The sequence below is a fragment of the Ochotona princeps genome, chromosome 9 (assembly GCF_030435755.1).
Source record: "Ochotona princeps isolate mOchPri1 chromosome 9, mOchPri1.hap1, whole genome shotgun sequence".
Classification (NCBI taxonomy): domain Eukaryota; kingdom Metazoa; phylum Chordata; class Mammalia; order Lagomorpha; family Ochotonidae; genus Ochotona; species Ochotona princeps.
The window spans coordinates 30,696,140-30,715,988 of record NC_080840.1 but is presented as its reverse complement, the minus strand read 5'-3'; the positions used below and the strand labels follow the sequence as shown (position 1 = coordinate 30,715,988).

At 45.8% G+C, this 19,849-nt stretch overlaps 1 protein-coding gene across 6 annotated transcripts in view; it reads right to left on the bottom strand.

Moving 5' to 3' along the window:
• UBR5 (ubiquitin protein ligase E3 component n-recognin 5) overlaps positions 1-19,849 on the bottom strand; it is a 137,387-nt gene that overhangs the window by 95,940 nt on the left and 21,598 nt on the right. The window lies entirely within an intron of this gene.

Genomic DNA, 19,849 nt, shown 5'->3' with positions numbered 1-19,849 from the left:
AATTCCATTTTTTAGACCAAAAACAAGTTTCCACAGTTTATATAACAAAAAGCGACAGCTGGGCTTCTCCTAAACCAACAACTAATGAAAAGACTATTTTTAAAACTGTGCAATCTAAGCCCAAAGAAACTCCTGAACAGACACGAATTTCCTAAAGGCAAGACTCTAAAAAATAGACCTACTGAGAACTTAACAGAACAGGGTAGAAAAAAACCCCAAAGTTGAACGAAGTGAAGGTATGTTCTTCAAGTTTTTGACGGAGCTTATGACACCAAATTGAATAACTCAGTGCCTCAATGACTTACAGAGATAACACCACCTCCTCTGAGTGAATCAACAGCACGAAAATCTCAACAGGTAACATCCAAAGAGCTATTACAGATAACACTGTCAGACTCCGCTAAATTAACCTGGGCATTCAGCCAATCTAGAGATGTACGTGTATAATGCTAACATGTAGCCCTATGTAGAGGTTTCATTTAAAAGTCCAAAACATCTACCTGATATTATCAGGAATTTTTAGAGTTCTCTTATCAGTAAATCAAGAATACGAGCAACACAACATTGAACCAACAAACTTCCACACATTTTGCTCTTAAATGACAGGAATGGAATAAAATTCAATCATTTGTAGTGACAGTTTAAAGTACTACGATATTCTAAAAATATATCACATTAAAGCTAACTTATATGATTTGTGGCAGTTTTAAATCCTAATCTATGGGAAAAAATAATCCACTTACGTCAGTAGGAGAGACTGAATTGGCCCCCCTCTGTCCTTGAGCCTCTCCTTAAGCTCTATCCGCTGCCCACTAGTGAGAGGCATTTTCAAGCAAGCATAACAACTACCTGATACCAAATCACAGATAAGGCAGCGTAACTTTCAAATGACACCTTACCAAAAGAAACAAATCCCCTGGTGACTTTTATTCTCAATCGCAAAGACTAGCACCTTGATCCTGGGAAATTTGACTGTGTCTAAAATCATGTTTGGGTATGTCCAGTGTCACATTTACTTTCATTAATAAAATGTTTTCATCTGTCCTGGAAATTAAGCCTTCTAACTGAACTGCTCATTTACAGGGCACACTGCTGTGTTCTACGGATGGGGGCATGCCTCCTGAACTGCTGAGTGCTGGGAGAGAAGACAGCTGACTCAGACACGGGAAGAGCACTGCGGTGCAGAGCTGCAGGCCCCGAGTCAGCATCAAGCACAGGGAGCGCAGGATGTGCCCTGGGTGCCCTGGGTGCCACGGTGCCTCAGGAAGCAGACTCCTGCTGCAGCCGGACAAAGGGCTTACCAAAACCACAGAAATCACTCTCTCAGAAGACAATTTGCTTGCTGGCATGACAGTAACATAATTTATTTTCATGCATTTATTACTGGGTCAAAACTCTGTGGGCAATTTTTACAAAACAGTGTTGACAGTGAAATAAAATTTCCCAAAAACCTTTTCAAAACTGTACAATAACTGAAAATAAAAATTAAATGCTGTCTCCATGGTTCAAAATTGCACTCCAGATAAACATCCTTTAAAAAGTTAAATTAAGGCCTAGTGCAGTAGTCGAGCGAACTGACGTCCTCAACTGGCACATGCCGGGATCCCATGTGGGCGCCAGTTCTAATCCCAGTGGGCCTGCTTTCCATCCAGCTTCCTGCTTGTGGCCTGAGAAAACAAATGAAGATAGCCCAAAGCCTAGGGATCTTGCACCCACGTGTGAGACTCAGAAAAGGCTTCTGGCTTCCAGCCATTGTGGCCACTTGGGGAGTGAATCAGCAGAGGGAAGATCTTCCTCTCTGTCTCTCCTCCTCTCTGTATATCTGACTTTCCAATAAAAATAAATCTTAAAAAAAAAAAAACTAAAATACACTTTGAGAACATAAAAAATAACATAAAATACTCAACAACTCACAGGCATATTTCGGGCTACTAAGGAATTGCTGGAAATGTAACCAAACTTTCCCAATGCTACATACTGGGGAAGGCTCTTAACCCAGGGCTGAAGATAGCAGCAGCCCCCATCACAGTGCCTACATTCGACTCCAGCTCCAAGTTCATACTGTCCTCTTGTGAAGAAGTTGACACGGATCCAGAGTATAGTGACAAATTTTCAAGCAAAACTATAGCTAATGGGTATTTTGTTTTCTTTTTCATGACAGACACACAAATCACAGACCAAAGGCCAATGACCACACTCAAAAGTACTGAGCTATTGAATGCCACCTACTTTAAAAAAATCATTGCCAAATGCCTGCCCTTGGACAAAAAAAAAAAATTTTTTTTAAAGATTTGTGTGAAAGGGAGAGAGAGAGAACCAACCACTGACCGATCATCCACTGATTCACTCTGCAAATGGCCATCACTCACAGCTAGGACTTGGTCAAGCTAAAGCCAGGAACTTGATGCTGCCTCCCACATGACAGCTTTCACCTAGGCCATCCTGGGCTGCTTTCCCAGACCATCAGCAGGGAGCTGGGTCACTAGGGAAGCAGTGGAGACTTCAGTTGGTGCTTGTATGGAATGCCAGAGTCACAGGTGGTAGCACAGATTTTTTCGTGCTGTCTATATGTGTTTGGAGAATACTTGGCTAATCACAGGAATGTGTTTGCCTACTGCAATCCCTATCATAGTGCCTGGGTTCAAGCCTCAGCGTTTCTGATTCCAGCTTACAGCTAATACACATGATGGGAGGACCAAATACCTGGCTCCTCCATGACAGGCCAAGATTGAATTTTCACCTCCCGGCTTTAAACTAGTCTGGACAGAGTTGCTGTAGGGATTTGGGGAAGTGAAAAAAAGATGGAAGACTTCGTCTGTCTCTCTTTTAAATAACTTTTTAAAATATATTAATAAGGGCCTGGCACCGTGGCCTAGCGACTAAAGTCCTTGCCTTGAACCGGCCAGGATCCCATATGGGCTCCGGCTCTAATCCCAGTGGTCCCGCTTCCCATCCAGCTCCCTGCTTGTGGCCTGGGAAAGCAGTCGAGGACAGCCCAAAAAAATGCCTGGGATCCTGCACCTGTGTGGGAGACTTGGAGGAAGTTCCTGGCTCCTAGCTTTGGACCAGTGCAGCATTGGCCATTGTGGTCACTTGGGGAGTGAATCATCGGACAGATCTTCCTCTCTGTCTCTCCTCCTCTCTGTATATCTGACTTTGCAATAAGAATAAGTAAGCCTTAAAATGTATTAATAAAAATAAAAATATGTATCCAGAAACATCTGGTAGAATATTGCAGAAATATTTTGGGGGGCCGGTGTTATGGTACAGTGGGTAAAGTTACTGCCTGAAATGCCTGCATCCTACATGGGTACCAGTTCAAGTCCCAATTACTGTATTTCTGTTCCAGCTCCTGGATAATGCATCTGCTTGGAGCCCTGCACCAAGTGAGACATACAAATGAACCAGCAGATGGAACAGCATGCAGGATCAGGATCTGGCCCCTCACTCATTCTTCTTCTCCCTTCCTCCCTCCCCAGCTCTGTCAAATCTTTAAAAAAGAAAAAGAAGTTTCTGTTTGGGGCCAGCAAGATAGTGTAGCATATTAAGCCACCCTCAGCATCATTCCATGTGGCCACTGGTGCAAGTTCCAGCTGCTCCATTTCCAACCCAGCTCCCTTTTAACAGCTTGGGAGAAGCAGTGAGGATGGCCCAAGTGCTTGAGCTCATTCATCCACATGGGAGACGGAGCAGAAGCTCCTGGCTCTAGCCTGGCCCGGGTCTGGTAGTTGCATCCTTGTCTCTCCCTGTTTTTCAAGGAAAATAACCAAGTTTTTAAAAGTAATTTTCTTAAAAGATTCAGGTTTTAAGTCTTAGATTCTCAGAATACCCAAAAGTAAAAAATTGCACCAGCATGTCTTACTGGGGGGGGGGGGGGGGCGGAGTAGGAAAGGGGAAACAAACACTGCAGATGGTACCAAATCCACTCCAGCCCACAGAACACGGTCTTACCATCATCACGCACTCTCCCAAGTGCAGCCAGTTCTCAACTCTGTCTCACACTGGCCTGAAATAGAACCACACCACTCTACATACACAAGATGCCACCTCTTACTCGGCTCCTTTATATGCCAACTGTTTGACACCTGCATCACTGCATCCAACTAGCACCTGGTGGTCCCACCGGCTTGCTGCTCTAACTGGAGGAAAAGGCTATACTATAGTCACAGCTGCAGAAGGCATCCTAATCGTAAAATGGGCATTTATTTGCAGTAACCCCTGGTAGGCTCCTCTCCACGCCACTGATCGCCCCCTAGCAAACTGAGGACCTAGAGCTAGCTAGTTCAATCTATTCCAAGGAGTGTCCAACTCCAATTTCCTTCTCACAGTACCAGAGCAAGAGTGGCAAACAACCTGAAGCAGAGTTCATGAGACAGCCCGGTTGGGGGTCTGGTGTAAGATGGGGCAAATCGGGCTGGGCAGCGTGGCCTAGTGGCTAAGGTCCTCGCCTTGATCCCATATGGCTGTTGGTTCTAATCCCGGCAGCTCTACTTCCTCTCTGTCTCTCCTCCTCTCAGTATATCTGACTTTGTAATGAAAATAAAATAAATCTAAAAAAAAAAAAAAAAGATGGGGCAGATCAACAGCCTCATGCTGCACTGTGGACTTGGTGTGGGGCGAGAGGAGGAAGCCTTTCCACTGTCACACACCACAGCACACTGCAGGTGCTGGCGCAGAGCCTGGCACTACTCTTTCTAGAGCCCTCAGGAAAGGTGGTATCCTCAGGCCAGCCTGATTCCAGTCACACACACGCAGAGCCTGGGGGCTGGAGGTGGAACAGGAGGTTGTCTGCCCTGAAGAGTCACCCCTGCCTTCCTGGTTGCCTCTATGCAAGCAAGAGGAATGAGTCACTTGGCTCTGTGTGCCAGAGAAACTCTGAGATGGGAATTCCAGACATTCCGCTTTCAGACATTTTTTCTCAAGATCCGCTTGATACTGCTTTTGTCTGAATTGAACCTTGATCACCGGGATCTCCAACTTCAGGACGTCACAGAACGATAAATGAGCGTGCAGACAGAAAAACAAGACAAGCAGTGCCTTTTTTTTTGTTTGTTTTATAAAAGGCAAAAAAAAAATCACCTTCTCTATTATCACAACAAAAAAATCTAAAAGGCCATAAAATTTGGCTCCATTTAAAACTGCATTCTGGGACCAACACAGTGGTTTTTAGCATACTATGCCTCCACCTGTGGAGCACACACCCTATCCTGGCACCAGTTTGTGTCCTGGTTGCTCCCACTTTTGAATTAACTCCCTGCTTATGACCTGGGAAAGCAGCAGGGAGGTCCGCCCCAATTCTTTGGTCCCTGCATCCACGTGGGCGACCCGGATGAAGCTCCTGGCTCAAGCTTGGCCCTGGTTGAGCCGCTGTGGCCAATTTGGGGACTGAAGCAGTGGACAGAAGATTTGTCTCTCTCACTCTTGATCTCTACCCCTCTTTTTCCATTCTTACCTTGGTTTGTGCGGTCACAGCTACCCAAAAATAAAACTTCCAAGAAAAAGATGACTACAGTGGCAGAGGCAGGAAGATACCTTTGGGTGACAAGGATAAGCCAGGCCAGGGAGACAATGTCGCCTGCTTGCTCTTCCTGCAGGGCCACACCCCTCACTGCAGGCTGTCTCAGAGTCCTGAAGTGCAGCCTAGGGGAGGAGAGCCTGCTGGGAAGGCCTTGGCCTCTCACCTACCAGACTCCACCATCCGTGAAAGCATCCAGGGCTCCCACGCCCCACCAGCACTGCCCACACCCTTTAAGACGTTCATGTCCAAGAAGAACCAGGCAGAAGGCAACAGTGGTGGCTAAGAATGACGTCCACACGTCTAGGCTCAGAGCTCAGGCACGAAAGCTCCTACCCAGCACATCCCCAAGGCCATGCTGCCCATCGGGTCCTGGGCTGCATGAAAGAGACTTTTTCATCCTATTTGGCCAGTCAGCCACCTCACTGAAATTAGCGTATGTTACTTCATGTTGAATAAATGGGCAGTCAGAGAAAAAAAGATTACTGGACAGAACTCAAAACACCAGCAAAAGTAGAAAGAGTTTGGCTTTCAGAGCTAAGACTAATGGTTTGAGGATTTTTTTCAATGTTTTCTTTGCAGTTCTTACAGGAGGATGTTCTCTACCAGAAATCAGAATCTCTGGGTAAAATGTATAAAACATTTTATTTTTATTTACTTATTCAGTTATATGACAGGCAAGATGAGTGACGAGAGAGAGTGACCGAGCAAGCGCTTCCAATGTCTGATTCACTCCCGAAATGCTGAACAGCCAGGGCTGAGCCAGGAGCCAAAACACTCTATCCAGATCTCCCAGCAGAATGACAAGAATCCAAGCACTTGAGCCACTCTGCTCTTGGAAGGGCAGGAAGTGGACTAGCAACAGAGGTGGGACTTGGTCCCAGGCACTGGATAGGGGACACAGGTGGACCAAGCAGCACCTGAGCACGCTACCACACAAAGCCCCTCCACAACCTTCTTTAACCCAACCTTCTCAACAGCTTTCCTGCCTCATTTATCAAGAAACCTCAACCATTCTCTGGACGACTTTGTGCTCTTAAATTACTGAGCGCCCTCCCACCGCACCCCAAGCATTTGTTTCTATGGTATGTCCACTGAACACTAAAGTTAAAAACCATTAAAATTTTGACTCATAAAATAGCAAACTCATTACATATTTATATAAGTAAGTTCCCTAGGAGAAATAACCATTTACCATTTACTCCCCCCAAAAAAAAAATTTGATAAAGGGAGTGTTTCACAACCGGGGGCTAGTTTGCAAGCCTCTGTTTCACTAGCTGGGTTCTCACTTCTGCCTGCATCCAAACCACCACAGTATGCGGTTCTGGTCCAAGTCTATGAAGAAAAGTTGGCCATACATAGACATCCCGTTAGAGAAAAGGGTGAGATTTCTTCATCTCCTTTACAGATAACAGGAGACATTCTTTGACATTACACCAGAACGTGAGAGAAGTTATCGGTTTTAAAGGTAGGGAAAATTTGGAATCTGAAAACCTCTCACTGAGCTTTGAATATCTCCGGCATCCACGCACGATTCTGCAACAGCATACGTCAGTCATTCGGAAAAACCACATTTAAAATTGAAAGATTTCATTGGGAATTTCAGGTTTCTGGCTTCTGTGGAGAAAAAAGAGACCTAACACTGAACTATGCAATCCCTAGTGATGACCAGAAGCTGCCCATGGCTTGAAATCACTGATGCAGAAGGGATAACTCCTCCCCCATCTGGCACAGGGAAGTTCCTTGCTAAAGAATCAGTGGATTGGGGTCAGAGCTGTGTCTCAGTCATTGGCATCAGCATTCCACATGGGAGCAAGTTAAAAGTGCCAGCTACTCCATTTTCAACCCAGCTCCTTACTAATGTGCCTGTGAATCCTTGGGCCCAGCACCCGCATGGGAGACCTAGAGGAAGGAGGAAGCTCCTGGCTTCAAACTGCTCAACACTGCCGCTAGCAGATGAAAAATCTATTTCCCTACCTCTATCTCCTCTATACCTCTGCCTTTCAAATAAAAATAAAAAATAAATCCTTAAAAATTATCTGATCAGTCTTAACTCTGATCTCAGCCTGCACACTGATTTCTTTTTTCTTTTTTAAAGGCTTATTTTTTTATTTCAAAGGCAGACAGAAGGGGCGATACAGAGGATCTTCTACCTGCTAGTTCACTCCCCCAAAAGGCCACAACAGCCAGAGCTCAGTCAATATGAAGCTAGGAACCAGGAGCTTCTTACTGGTCTCCCACACGCATGCAAGGGCCCAAGGCTTTAGGCCACCCTCAACTGTTTTCCCAGGCCACAAGCAGGGAGCTGGAAGAGAAGTGGAGCACCCAGGCCATGAGCCAGCATCCATATGAGATCCCAGCATTTAAAAGAGTAAGGATTAACCAATTGAGCCATCGCGCCAGCCCTGCAACACTGATTTCTAATAAACCTGCTCAATCACAAAATGTCTCTTAACTCGGCTTAATGATTTCTATGATAATCATATTACTTTTCTGATTTATAGCCTATCCAAAGAAAACTGACCTTACAGTGAGTAAATGACCTCAAGATACACAAAAGATGGCTTCTGCAAAGGAAAGACTCATCTGTCAACTTCCTGAAATGGTTGAATTAATCAGATTTTCTTTATTTTAGAATTGCTGAGAGAGTCTAACTTATTTTTCAGGCTGACAATGGAGGCCCACAGTCCACTCCTAGGAACCCTCCAGGGGCAGCGTCTCGAGGCTGATACTGTGTAGCTCAGGCACAGGATCCAACATAGGCAGAGCCAGGAACAGAGTGAGGGACAGGGAGCACACTCACCTTGCACAACCAACCTTCTTCAGAGAACTACCTCTAAGGGCAAGATTCTAAGTTGTGAAAGATCTCCCACAACTCCCAGATGCCATCAGACTGATCCATTAAGAAAATACCTAGAGGGCCTGGCATGGTACCTAGCAGCTAAAGTCCTTGCCCTGTATGGGCTGGGATCCCATGTGGGAGCCAGTTCTAATCTTGGTGGCCCCACTTCCCATCCAGGTCACTGCTTGTGGCCTGGGAAAGCAGTGGAGGACAGCCCAAGGCTCTGCGACCCTGCACCCACATGGGAGATCAGGAAGAGGCTCCTGGCCTCGGATCGGCTCGGCTTTGGCCGCTGCAGCCGGTTGCAGAGCGAATCAATAAACGGAAGATTTTCCTCTCTGTTTCCTTCTCTCTGTATATCTGACTTTCCAATAAAAACAAATCTTAAAAAAAGCAAACTGCATTTGAATGGTACTTTTCCAAATAAAATGAGAAGAAATCCAAACTCCCAAGGTACTGTGCCAGCTGAAACACAACACCAAATGAGAAGCCATTTGCGAACCACAAAAATAATGAGTCATTTTCCTTTTAAGCAAAATTAACCATCTTATTTTCAGCTCCTTTCAAAAACAGGAAAAGGGAAAAATACGCATGCCAAGTGAACAAGAAATTTGTTAGGAAAAGATAAAATAAATGTCCTTTATACAGCAATTTTTAAAAGATTTATTTATTTTTATTGGAAAGTCAGATTTACAAAGAGAAGGAGAGACAGAGACAAAGATCTTCGTTTGCTGGTTCACTCCAGAAGTGGCCACATCGGCCAAAGCTGAGCTGATCCAAGGCCAGGAGCCACCAGGAGCTTCTTCCAGGTCTCCCCCACACCTGCAGGACCCCAAGGTTTTGGGCCATTCTTGACTGCTCTCAGGGCACAAGCAGGGAGCTGGAAGGGAAGTGGTCCGCCGGGATTAGAATCAGCACCCATATGGGATCCCAGTGGTTGGAAGGCGAGGACTTGAGCCATTAGACTACCACACTGGGCCCTATACAGCAATTATTTTGGATATTTTCAGTCCGTTTTATCTAATTTAGTCTTCTTAACAGTAAGAATATATATATATATACATAAATACACAAGAATCAAGCTATGCCTACAGCATAGGACAGCTTCCTCATGGCATCTGGTCAAAAATCTCAGGAGAAAATGCCTGGCTTTCTTTATCTATTCTGAATAGCTGCTACTGTCATTCATTAAAGGACCTGCCCTATACAGATAACATGTTCATATGGTCACAGACCCAACTGCATCCGTACATACCAATCAAATGTCTAAGGAGATAACAAATGTTCTTCATTCTATGAACACTGCACCATTCTGGCTTTGGCCTCGCGGTTCAGACAGGATTAAACTCTCAATCCTGTATCAAGTTCCAATTCTACTCCCAGTTCCAACTTCCTGTGAATACACACCCTAGAAAGCATCAAGTTACGACCTGGTAGCTGACGCCCTTTGCCCCCATAAGACCAGGACTGAGGTCCTGTCTCCTAGACTCCGGCCCAGCACGTGGGGGCATTTGTAGTAGGAACCAGCAAGATAGAATCGGAGCTCTGTCATCTCTCTATCCACCTTTCAAATAAGCAAAAACGCTGCCCTTTAGCAAGTTATCCAATCCTTCAGGAATAACGCTGTTAACGAATCTAATTTTTCCCCAGAAAATGAGACAAGTAGGAGTGTGCTGATAATGAAAGCTCTGGACACAATCAGCTTTCAGGGAGCTGTTGGCATCTCTAACTGCTGCCCTTGCAGGAGCACTGAAAACAGCAGGGTCCCTGCCTTTGAAATACTTGTTTGATGTCCTCGCTGCAATCCCAGCCAGCAATCATGTCTACCCTCTCATGAGAAGCAGCTTGGTGGAGAGAGTAGATGAGTGTACCTATGGTGCCAGAGACAGAAACAAAACTGGGTTTCAGTCTATCCCCAAAGTTTACCAGCTCTGCCACTCTGAGCAAGCCTGTCTTCACCTCCCCAAGATTAATCAGTTAAATGGCCTATGGTGCTGCTTATATTAAGGATTAGAGATAATTATTACAGATAATAACCCTGAAGGGAGCTAAGCACACAGGTGCCCAATAAATGCCAGACATTATCAATATCATTGAACTATATTCTCCATCCTTGGATAGTCTGCTATCTTGTTGCTTCACACCTGCCAAGTTCTGAATTCTGAGTTTTGTTGGCAAACCAAATACGGCCCAATCTGACTAATGGGAGCTGAGCACTCAGAGAATTACAGTTGTATCTTTGAATTCCATATAAATGCACTCACACTTTGCCTTTTTTTAAATTGGTTAATTAATTTAAAAGGCAGAGTTAAGAGAGAGAAGGAGAGAAAGGGAAAAAGATCCATCCACTGGTCCACTGTCCACGTAGCCACAATGGCCGGGCCTGTGCAGGCCAGGACAGAGTTAGAAGCTAGGAGTTTCTTCTGGGTCTCGCATGTGGGTACAGGGGCACAAGCACTTGGGCCATCTTCTGCTGCTCCCCCAGGCCATTAGCAGAGAGTTGGATTAGAAGTGGAGCAGTTCACGTATACCTTGCTAGATAGGACACAAAGATTAGTTACTCCTCACTAAGGTACTGAAGATTTCTCTGCACACACCTCCCAAAACTGTTCTGCACCTCAAGTGTTAACATACGCCTTTGTTAGTTATAAGCCTGTTTGGACTATCCTAAAATTCGCCAAGTTCAGTAAAAATCACGCTTCAAAACTATAACTTGCTAAATATAAAAATGAAAATAGACAGCTGAATAGTACCCTATAATCATTTTAAGGTGTATAGCAACTGGTTGTGTATAAACTAAAATTGAAACGTCAATGAAGTAGCCACAGGATGTGGTTAAGAACGTGCATTTTCTAACATACTGGTCACTCAATACCATGTCAATTAACTCTATGATGTTGTAAATTGTTGTTGATGTTACGTTGTGGCTTTTCATTGGAGGGAATGATATTAAACCAGCTCTACTTTCAGATCAGGGACGGTCTCCTAATGAGACTGTTGAATTTATCTGGACAATAAGATGTTGGACTCTATGCATGGTACAGGCTTGCAATGAAGGAACCATGACTGGATATGAACTGTACTAATGCAACAATGTGGAGGAATCCAACATGGGGGGAGGACATGGGGAGGGGTTGGGGGAATCCCAGAGCCTATGAAATTGTGTCATAAAATGAAAAAAAAAAAAAAAAAGTGGAGCAGTTGGAGCACAAACCAGTGCCCATGTCTGATGCTGCCACTGCAGGCAGTGGTGTCTACCTGCTACACTACAATGCAGGCCCAACCCTTTGTTTCCTATGCTTGCTTGAAGAGTGGAGATTTATTTCTTGTTCTTCCAGAAGCAGTCTATACTCCAAACATCTCCATATTCACATTCCACTAAACAAATTACATCTCAAAACTGCTTGTTATCTTTCTAACACACCCACTCCCTCCACCTGGAAGGACCGCTGATGAGGTACTTTTCTGCACATCCAGACACATCCCAAAACCAATCCAAGGCCAGATTGAAGAACTCCCCCTTAGCCTCAGGCTGATTAACTATTTTCTGAATTCCTATACCTAGCCTGTTCCTCTCCCATCACACACTGTAAATACCTGTTTGATAAAATATCTTCCTCCCTAATTCTTTGTGTGTGTGTGTGTGTGTGTGTGTGCGTCTCTGTACACGTACGCATGCACACATGTGTGAATCACTATTTCTACAAATGTATTTTTGGCTTTTTGTTTGTTTTGACATTCTCTTTTTTCCTTCCTGTATCTTGGGTGGAGGGGAGAGATAAGAGAAGCCACACACAGCCTCCCAACCATCCCAGGGTGCCTGATGTGGGGCATGCTCTAATGGTCCTGTTCAAGTGGTTTTTGATAGTTCAACAGTTCTGTGTAGCTGCCGATCTCGCCACTCCAATCATCCTCCCTAATTCTATCAAAGCAAGGAGTGTTTTCATAATTTCCAAATCCTTAGTCCCTGACACATACATAAATGTTTAGTAGCCACATGACCAGATCAACAACTGAAGGAATGACTCATTCATGAACCACTCAACTCTACATCAACACTATCTCAAAACAGTGATTCTACAGCTTGCTTTTCCTTTTTTAAAATAAAGGGCCCGGTGCGATAGCCTGGGGTCAAGTATGTGCTGGGCAGAACCAGGCTAGACTGCAAACACCCATTGGTTCCAGTGGAAGACGGGGATGAAAACAGAACCAACCCAGCAATGGCAACCACCAGCTGATCGTGGTGATGGACTGTGCCAGGCCCTGTGCTTGCTAGAACATATAATAATCTGGTCTGGGAATACCTCAAAGTTTCTTTGGGGATCTCCCCAATCGAAATGCTGGACTCAGAACCCTCGCCAAGAAAAGACAGAAGAAAGAACAAGTCAATCAATCACCTCAGCTATATGTTGACAACGAAATACTGGGCAAATGGAGACTCTATGATGGACTAAGTCAATCAGTGGATTCTTCAACGACCTCATTGTGCTTGGAGTGGCGAGAGTGGCAGCGATTCATAACTGGTGAACTATCAAAACCACCTGAGCAAGTGTCTCAGAGCATGCCCCGCATCCGGGACGTGGGGTGGGTGGGAAACTGGGTAGGGCTTCTCCCTCAATATCCCCCTTTACCTCAGATACAAGAAGGAAACAATATGGAAATAATAGTCTTACCCACTTCCCTATAGCCCTTGAACCTTTTTTTACCATAATTGACTATGTAAAGATTGTAAAAAAATATAATAAAAAAAGAGAGATTGCACCATGAAAAAAAATAATAAAAAATAAAATAAAATAAAGGGCCCAGTGCAGTAGCCTGGGGTCCTTACCTTGAATGCACCACGATCCCAAATGGGCACCAGTTCTAATCCCAGAAGCCCCACTTCCCAACCAGCTCCCTGCTTGTGGCCTGGGAGCACAGTAGAGGACAGCCCAAAGCATTGGGACCCTGCACCCGCATGGGAGACCTGGAAGAGGTTCCTGGCTCCTGATTAGCTGTTGCAGCCACTTGGGGAATGAATCAACAGACAGATCTTCCTGTCTCTCCTCTCTGTGTTTCTGGCTTTGCAATAGAAATGAATGTTTAAAAAAAAAAAAGCCACCAACCATGGAGCCAGGCATCCCCTTTTTCCTTGAAGATTAGTTATTTACCTATCTATTTATTTGTAAGGCAGACTAACAAAGAAAGGAGAAAACAGATCAGACCTGGCACATCAGAGAGGCGCAATAAAGACTTGGCACAGAACCACACGATGCAGCCTCTGCCCATCCCCCAGCCGTGGTCTGTATCTCTGGTTCTGCCCATTTTTCTTCATAAGGACAAAGTCCTGGCAGCTAACCAAGCGCAGCGACCTGTCCTTCAGGAGAAGGTGAGGAGGCACAGTGGAATCCATTATTACTGTTGTTTAAGGATGTTTATATTTGAAAGGCAGAGTGACCAGGGGTGGATCCATTTGCCATCAGCTGGTTCAATCCCCAAATGGTGACACTGGCTAAGGCTAGGCCAGGTCAAACCCTGGAGCCTGGAATTCCAACCAGGTTCCCACCTGAGTGGCAGGGGCCCAGACACGTGGGCCATCTTGCACTGCTTTTTCTGGCACATAAGCAAGGGAGTGGAGCTGCAGGGACTCAAACTGACTCCAAGCAAAGCAGCAGTTTAACCCGCAGCATCATGCCACTCCCCTTTATTTTTCATTTAACATTTATTTTCTTGTTTTTGGTCTTCTGCTATGACTACTATTATATGGGTAGGTCTTTACAGGAATGCTGTCCTGCAAAGTAACTGCTTTGGAGGCTGCATTCGACTCCAAGCAGTACCACAAGCATGAGGAGTTTCTGGAGCTCTCAAGCCCTGGAAAGTTAACCAGGCAGAAGGGTTCAATCACTCTCACTCCTTTCCACCAGAAGACCATATCCTTTCCCCTTACTCTCCCTCCTCTGAGGTTCATCCTGGACTGACATTAAGAAGAAAAGACCAAAACAAAGCTGGAAACAAAGAGAAACGGGGAAGACAGCACAGAGCAAGAAAATTTATCTGATAAAAGCTTATCTGAATGCAGCTAGGCTGCTGAATTCTAACTGGTGAGATCCTTTAAAATGCAAAGTTGGGTTTATAGGGTGGGTGCTAACTTGCAGCACCCATGGGTGTGCACGAGAGTCAGATGGGACCAGGCCAGGCTGCAGTACATGCCAACACATGCAAAACATAACGGCCTGCGGCAGACCTGGTTAGGGCTGTTGGGGGTCACCCCAACTAAGCTGTGGCACCCACTGCTGTGCATGAAGCACAGATCTGTGGTGGGTTGGGCTGGCTAGACCACAGCTGCCATCACCTAGCCAGGAAAGAAAGGACTGGGGGTGGATCTGACCAGGCAGCTGCATCCACTGGCAATCCCTGATACCCCTGAACAAGAGTAAGGTTTACTCCATCCCAATCTTTGCACCTTGCCACTTACAAAGAACAAAGCATTTAGTTTTAAGTGTTCATCCATTCTTTCACTCACTCATTCATTTATTTGAGAGGCAGAGATAGAAAAAAAGAGCAGGAGCACACACCTGCATCTCTAGCTTAGCCAGGCCAAAGCCAGTGACTGGGAACTCAATCTAGGTTTCCCAAGAGGAGAACAGACCCGATTACTCGGGCATCACCTCACCACAGCCTTCCCAGGGTCTGGCATCAGCAGGAACTGGGGCCAGGAGTAGAAGTCAAATCCACTTCACTTGTATATAGTATGTAGGTATCCTAAGCACCATGCAAAATATCAGTTCCAAAACTGATTTTCGGTGATATAGACACGACAGAGAGCTAATCCTGACAAAGAGCATAAGATAATCTTCCAACCCCTACTTCCCCCAAACTGCTGGCCTCAATTTTAATTTCTGAAGGTCACTTGCTAGTGAGGCAGTCAACAGCCACAGCCGGGTGGTGACTACACTGTAAAATAAAGTTCTCTCTCTCTACAAGGTACAGTGGGGAAAAGCGGGCTACACCCCAGAAGCACACTGGCGACACCAGACCAAATGGTGGGGCACAGTCACAAAGACCACGTAGCCTACCTTTCAGTAAGCCTGAGTGAGACTGGCAGCTGAGGACCACTGATGACATCACTTCTCTCAAGCAGCAGCTTAGTAAACTTGCAAACCCAAAGTATACACACAGAAAGACTAGGAGGTCCAGGAGTGTGGCCTCATGGTTAGGCCACTGCCTGGAATGCCTAAGTGCTCCACATTAGTGTCCAGGTTTGAGTCTCCCCCAACACACCCTCCAGCTCCCTGCTCAGGCACACCCTTGGAAGCAGCAGGCACTTGGGGCCCCCACAGTGATGGGGGGCCTGGACCGAGTAGTGCCAGCCAGATCCCTGGGCCAGCGCGAGCACTTGGAGAGGGAACCAGAGGACGGGGCAGCTTCTCTGGTCTCTCTAATTCTCAGAGTAATTAAAACAAAGGAAGGAATAAAGAAAGAAAACAGAAAATTTACACCAAGTGATACAGCTACAAGCAAAAATTACTGAGAGGAAAAGAATTCACTTAAGAGTTAGACAAGCCAGCGAGGGCCAGAGCTTTAAGAGTCAAGATTTCAAAATCAGCCTTCAGAAACTCATCATTTTTGAAAAGGGGAGATTCCAGTGGGAACATTTATGGCAATTTATCTAATAACAAGCAAATAACAGGCTTGTAATCCTACAAGTTCTCAAAAAGACTTTAAGATATCAAACAAAGAATTCAAAGATGTGAAATTAATTTTTCGTATAAGTCACTTAAAAGAGGGATGGTGCCAGAGTTGTCCGCTCATCAAAACTTAACTGCAGAACAAACAGGAGCCAGTCTAAAAATACCTTCCTCCTGTGATCAAAACTATCGTTTCTGGAATCAAGATCTCCCTTCAAATAAAGCTGAACTAGAAACTACAACAGACTATCTATAAGGGCAGTTGACACAGCAACAATCAAAACTAAAGCCCACAAGGAAAGCTGACAGTGAATACAGCAATGTGTGGAACCCGCATCTGCAGGCAAGCCCAAACACAAAGCACTGGAGACCCGCATCGGTACTCTGCAAGCTAGAGACTGGGCCTCTCAGAATCCAACAAAAGGCTTCCTACCTAGCAAATGCAGCCAGAATAGCCTGAGAATGAACCTGCTACAGGGTGGGGAGGAAGAGTATCAGCATCAGAAGAAAAAGTGACAGCTGTGCAAGATGGCCCAGGCGCCCGAGCCCCTGCATCCACATGGGAGACCAAGAAGTTCTTGGTTTCCACATGACCCATCCCTGCATTGAGGCCACTTGGAGAGGGAGCTGAAGATGAAAGATGCCTGTTAATTCTGCTTTTCAAGTGAACAAATCTTAGAGACAGGGGAAAATACGCACCGAGAGTCCAAGGCCACAGAGAACGAGAAGAGGACCGGCAAGGCAGCCCAGGAACATGACATTTCTCAGTACCTGGGAATGAAGGAGGGGACAATCTCAAGCAGAAAGGATTAGATGTCAAACGGCATGAAACTCCTTGAAAGGAACACTTGATACAACAATGACACAATGCCTTCAAAATCCTCAAGAAAAACTATTCTCCAAAATGATAAACCTGGCAACTAACAACGCACAGCCAAAATAAAGTTGCTTTCATCTAAAGAAACAACATGCAGCACAACATGTTAACCTGCCACTGGGGACACCCACACCATTAGTGTCTGGGTTCAAATCCCAGCTCTACATTCTATTCCTGTTAATGTGTACCCTGGAAGGCAGCAGGTGATGGTCCAAGTTAACTGGATCCTTAACTGAACTGAACCTAGACTGAGTTACCAGCTCCCAGCTTGGGGCTAGTCCATCCTGGGCTGTTACCTTTCAGGAGTGAATCAGTAAATATCAGCTTCCTCTTTCAGATAAACAAAAATTCCTAAAACCCTCTTAGGTGCAAACAGGTGTCTTCTTCCTTTTCATCAGTGGCAGGCTACATTTTAAAAAGAGATATACCTATTCAGAAGTCAAGGTCATAGAGGGAGAGGGAAAAGGAGTAGGAGGCAGGGAAAGGGGGAAATCTTCCATCCAATAGTCAGGAACTTGGGCCACCTTCTGCAGCTTTCCAGGCACACCAGCAGGGAGCTCAAGTGTAGCAGCCAGGATGTTTGACCTGTGCCCATAAGGGATGCTGGCATTGCAGGCAGAGGACAGCCCCAGATAACTGGCACTCTTTGTCAGAGCTGGCTTAAAGGTTTCCTTTGAAAGCCGCTGTAGGCTCAGTACCTAGGACAATGCCTGGCACACAGTGGCCCTACACATGCTATAATCTCCATTCATAGCAGCTGTAAACCCAAGTCATTTCAGGCAGACGTCTCTGAGAAAATAAAAAACAATCATTCAGTCCAACACTGACCAACTGGACAATGGAGCCAAACAATTCTTTACTGCAACACAGTGGAATACACACATGGTCTCTGTCCATTTTAAGACATACTACTCTGGGCCCGGAGGCGTGGCCTAGCGGCTGAAGTCCTCGCCTTGAAAGCCCCGGGATCCCATGTGGGCGCCGGTTCTAATCCCGGCAGCTCCACTTCCCATCCAGCTCCCTGCTTGTGGCCTGGGAAGGCAGTCGAGGACAGCCCAAAGATTTGGGACCCAGCACCCGTGTGGAAGACCCGGAAGAGGTTCCTGGTTCCCGGCATCGGATTGGCGCGTACCGGCCCGTTGCGGCTCACTTGGGGAGTGAAACATCGGATGGAAGATCTTCCTCTCTGTCTCTCCTCCTCTCTGTATATCCGGCTTTCCAATAATAATAAAATCTTAAAAAAAAAAAAAAAAAAAGACATACTACTCTTAAAACACTTGGGAAAGTGTCTTTTTATTTATTTTTTTTTATTAGAAAGTCAGATATACAGAGAGGAGGAGACAGAGAGGAAGATCTTCCTTCCTATGATTCACTCCCCAACTGGCCACAATTGCCGGAGCTGTGCCGATCCGAAGCCAGAAGCCAGGTGCTTCTTCTAGGTCTTCCACGTGGGTGCAGGGTCTCAAGGTTTTAGGCGATCCCTGTGGGAGATCGCCCCGGATCTCTGCCTGCCTAGCCCATATGGGAAGCCAGAGGCACATGGCACACTGTGTCCTTGGCTAACTCAGGCTCCAACATGGCCTGTTCACTGGGCGTGAAACCAAAAAGTGATGGGTTGCACCCTGGTCTCTCCTCTGTGCTCCTTTAACTAGCTGTGCTAGGACTTCCTTTGTAAACAACTCTAGGAAGTCAAATGTTACATTCATCCTGCTTTTCAGCAAGTAACAATTTGCCCTAGACACAGGTTCCTATGCTTCCTGACCTTCAACTTCATTGGAGGGTCCAAAAAGATAGACATATCTGTTAGCCAGTCACAATGTTGTTGAGTGGAAGTACTGCTGGGACTACCTTCTGCCTGCCCTTTTCTAGATAAACTTGTGACTTCTCTCAATTAAACAAACATCCTTTACCTTCAGTTTGTCTCCAGTGTTACTGCTGCAGAAGGCTGTGGTCTAATCCCTTGGTAATCTCGGGGCTTGCTTGACAGAAGACCCCCAAGACCCCCAAGACTCCTGCTTTCTCAGGCCACAAGCAGGGAGCCGGATGGTAAGTGGAGCCACCAAAATAAGGACGAGCACCCATATGGGATCCCGGCGCATGCAACATGAGGACTTTAGCCACTAGGCTACCGTGCTAGCCTGAAAGTATATTTTTAAAGATGTATTTAGTTTACTTGAAAGTCAGTTACATGCAGAGAGAAGGAGAAACAGATCCTTCCATCCTCTAGCTCATGCCCCAAATGGCCACCAGGTTTGGAGCTGGGCGGGTCCAAATCTGGGAGCCAGGAGTTTCTTACCAGGACCCCCCAACACAGGTGCAGGGTCCCAAGGCTTTGAGTCATCCTCTGCCATTTTCCCAAGCCAATAGCAGGGAGCTGGATTGGAAGTGGAACAGCCAGGACACAAACCAGCACCCATACGGGTTGACAGCAAGCCCACTGGGGATGAATTAGACTGCTTAGCCACCACATCAGGCTGGAAGTGTCTTTTTCTATGCTAATGAGATGATCGATGACCGGTGGCCCTAGTTAGTTAGCTTCAGGATGACAGCTGGTCACTGGAAATACTGAGGCACGATTAGAGGGTAGACTTTTACCCCTACCCCCAACCTCCAAGCAGGAGGCAAAACAAATTAATGACCAATGGTCAAGAGTTTAATTAGTCATTCATATGTAATGTGGCCTTCATAAAAGCCCAACAGCCAAGTCTTTTTCCCAAGTGCATCAGTTCAGAGAAGGAGGACTCTAACTGGCACTGTGATTGGGATACTAGTGGCAAGGAGTGGGCAGCAGCGCAATCACCATTCCGCCAAGAGGTGTGGAGAGCCTTCCAACAGAACAAGAACACAAACAACTCCAGGCCCACAAGGACAAAAGAAGCTCACTCGCCTGGACCCTTCAGACAACACCCTGTGGATCTCTTCATCAGTCTGGTGGTGGCTTCTTATCA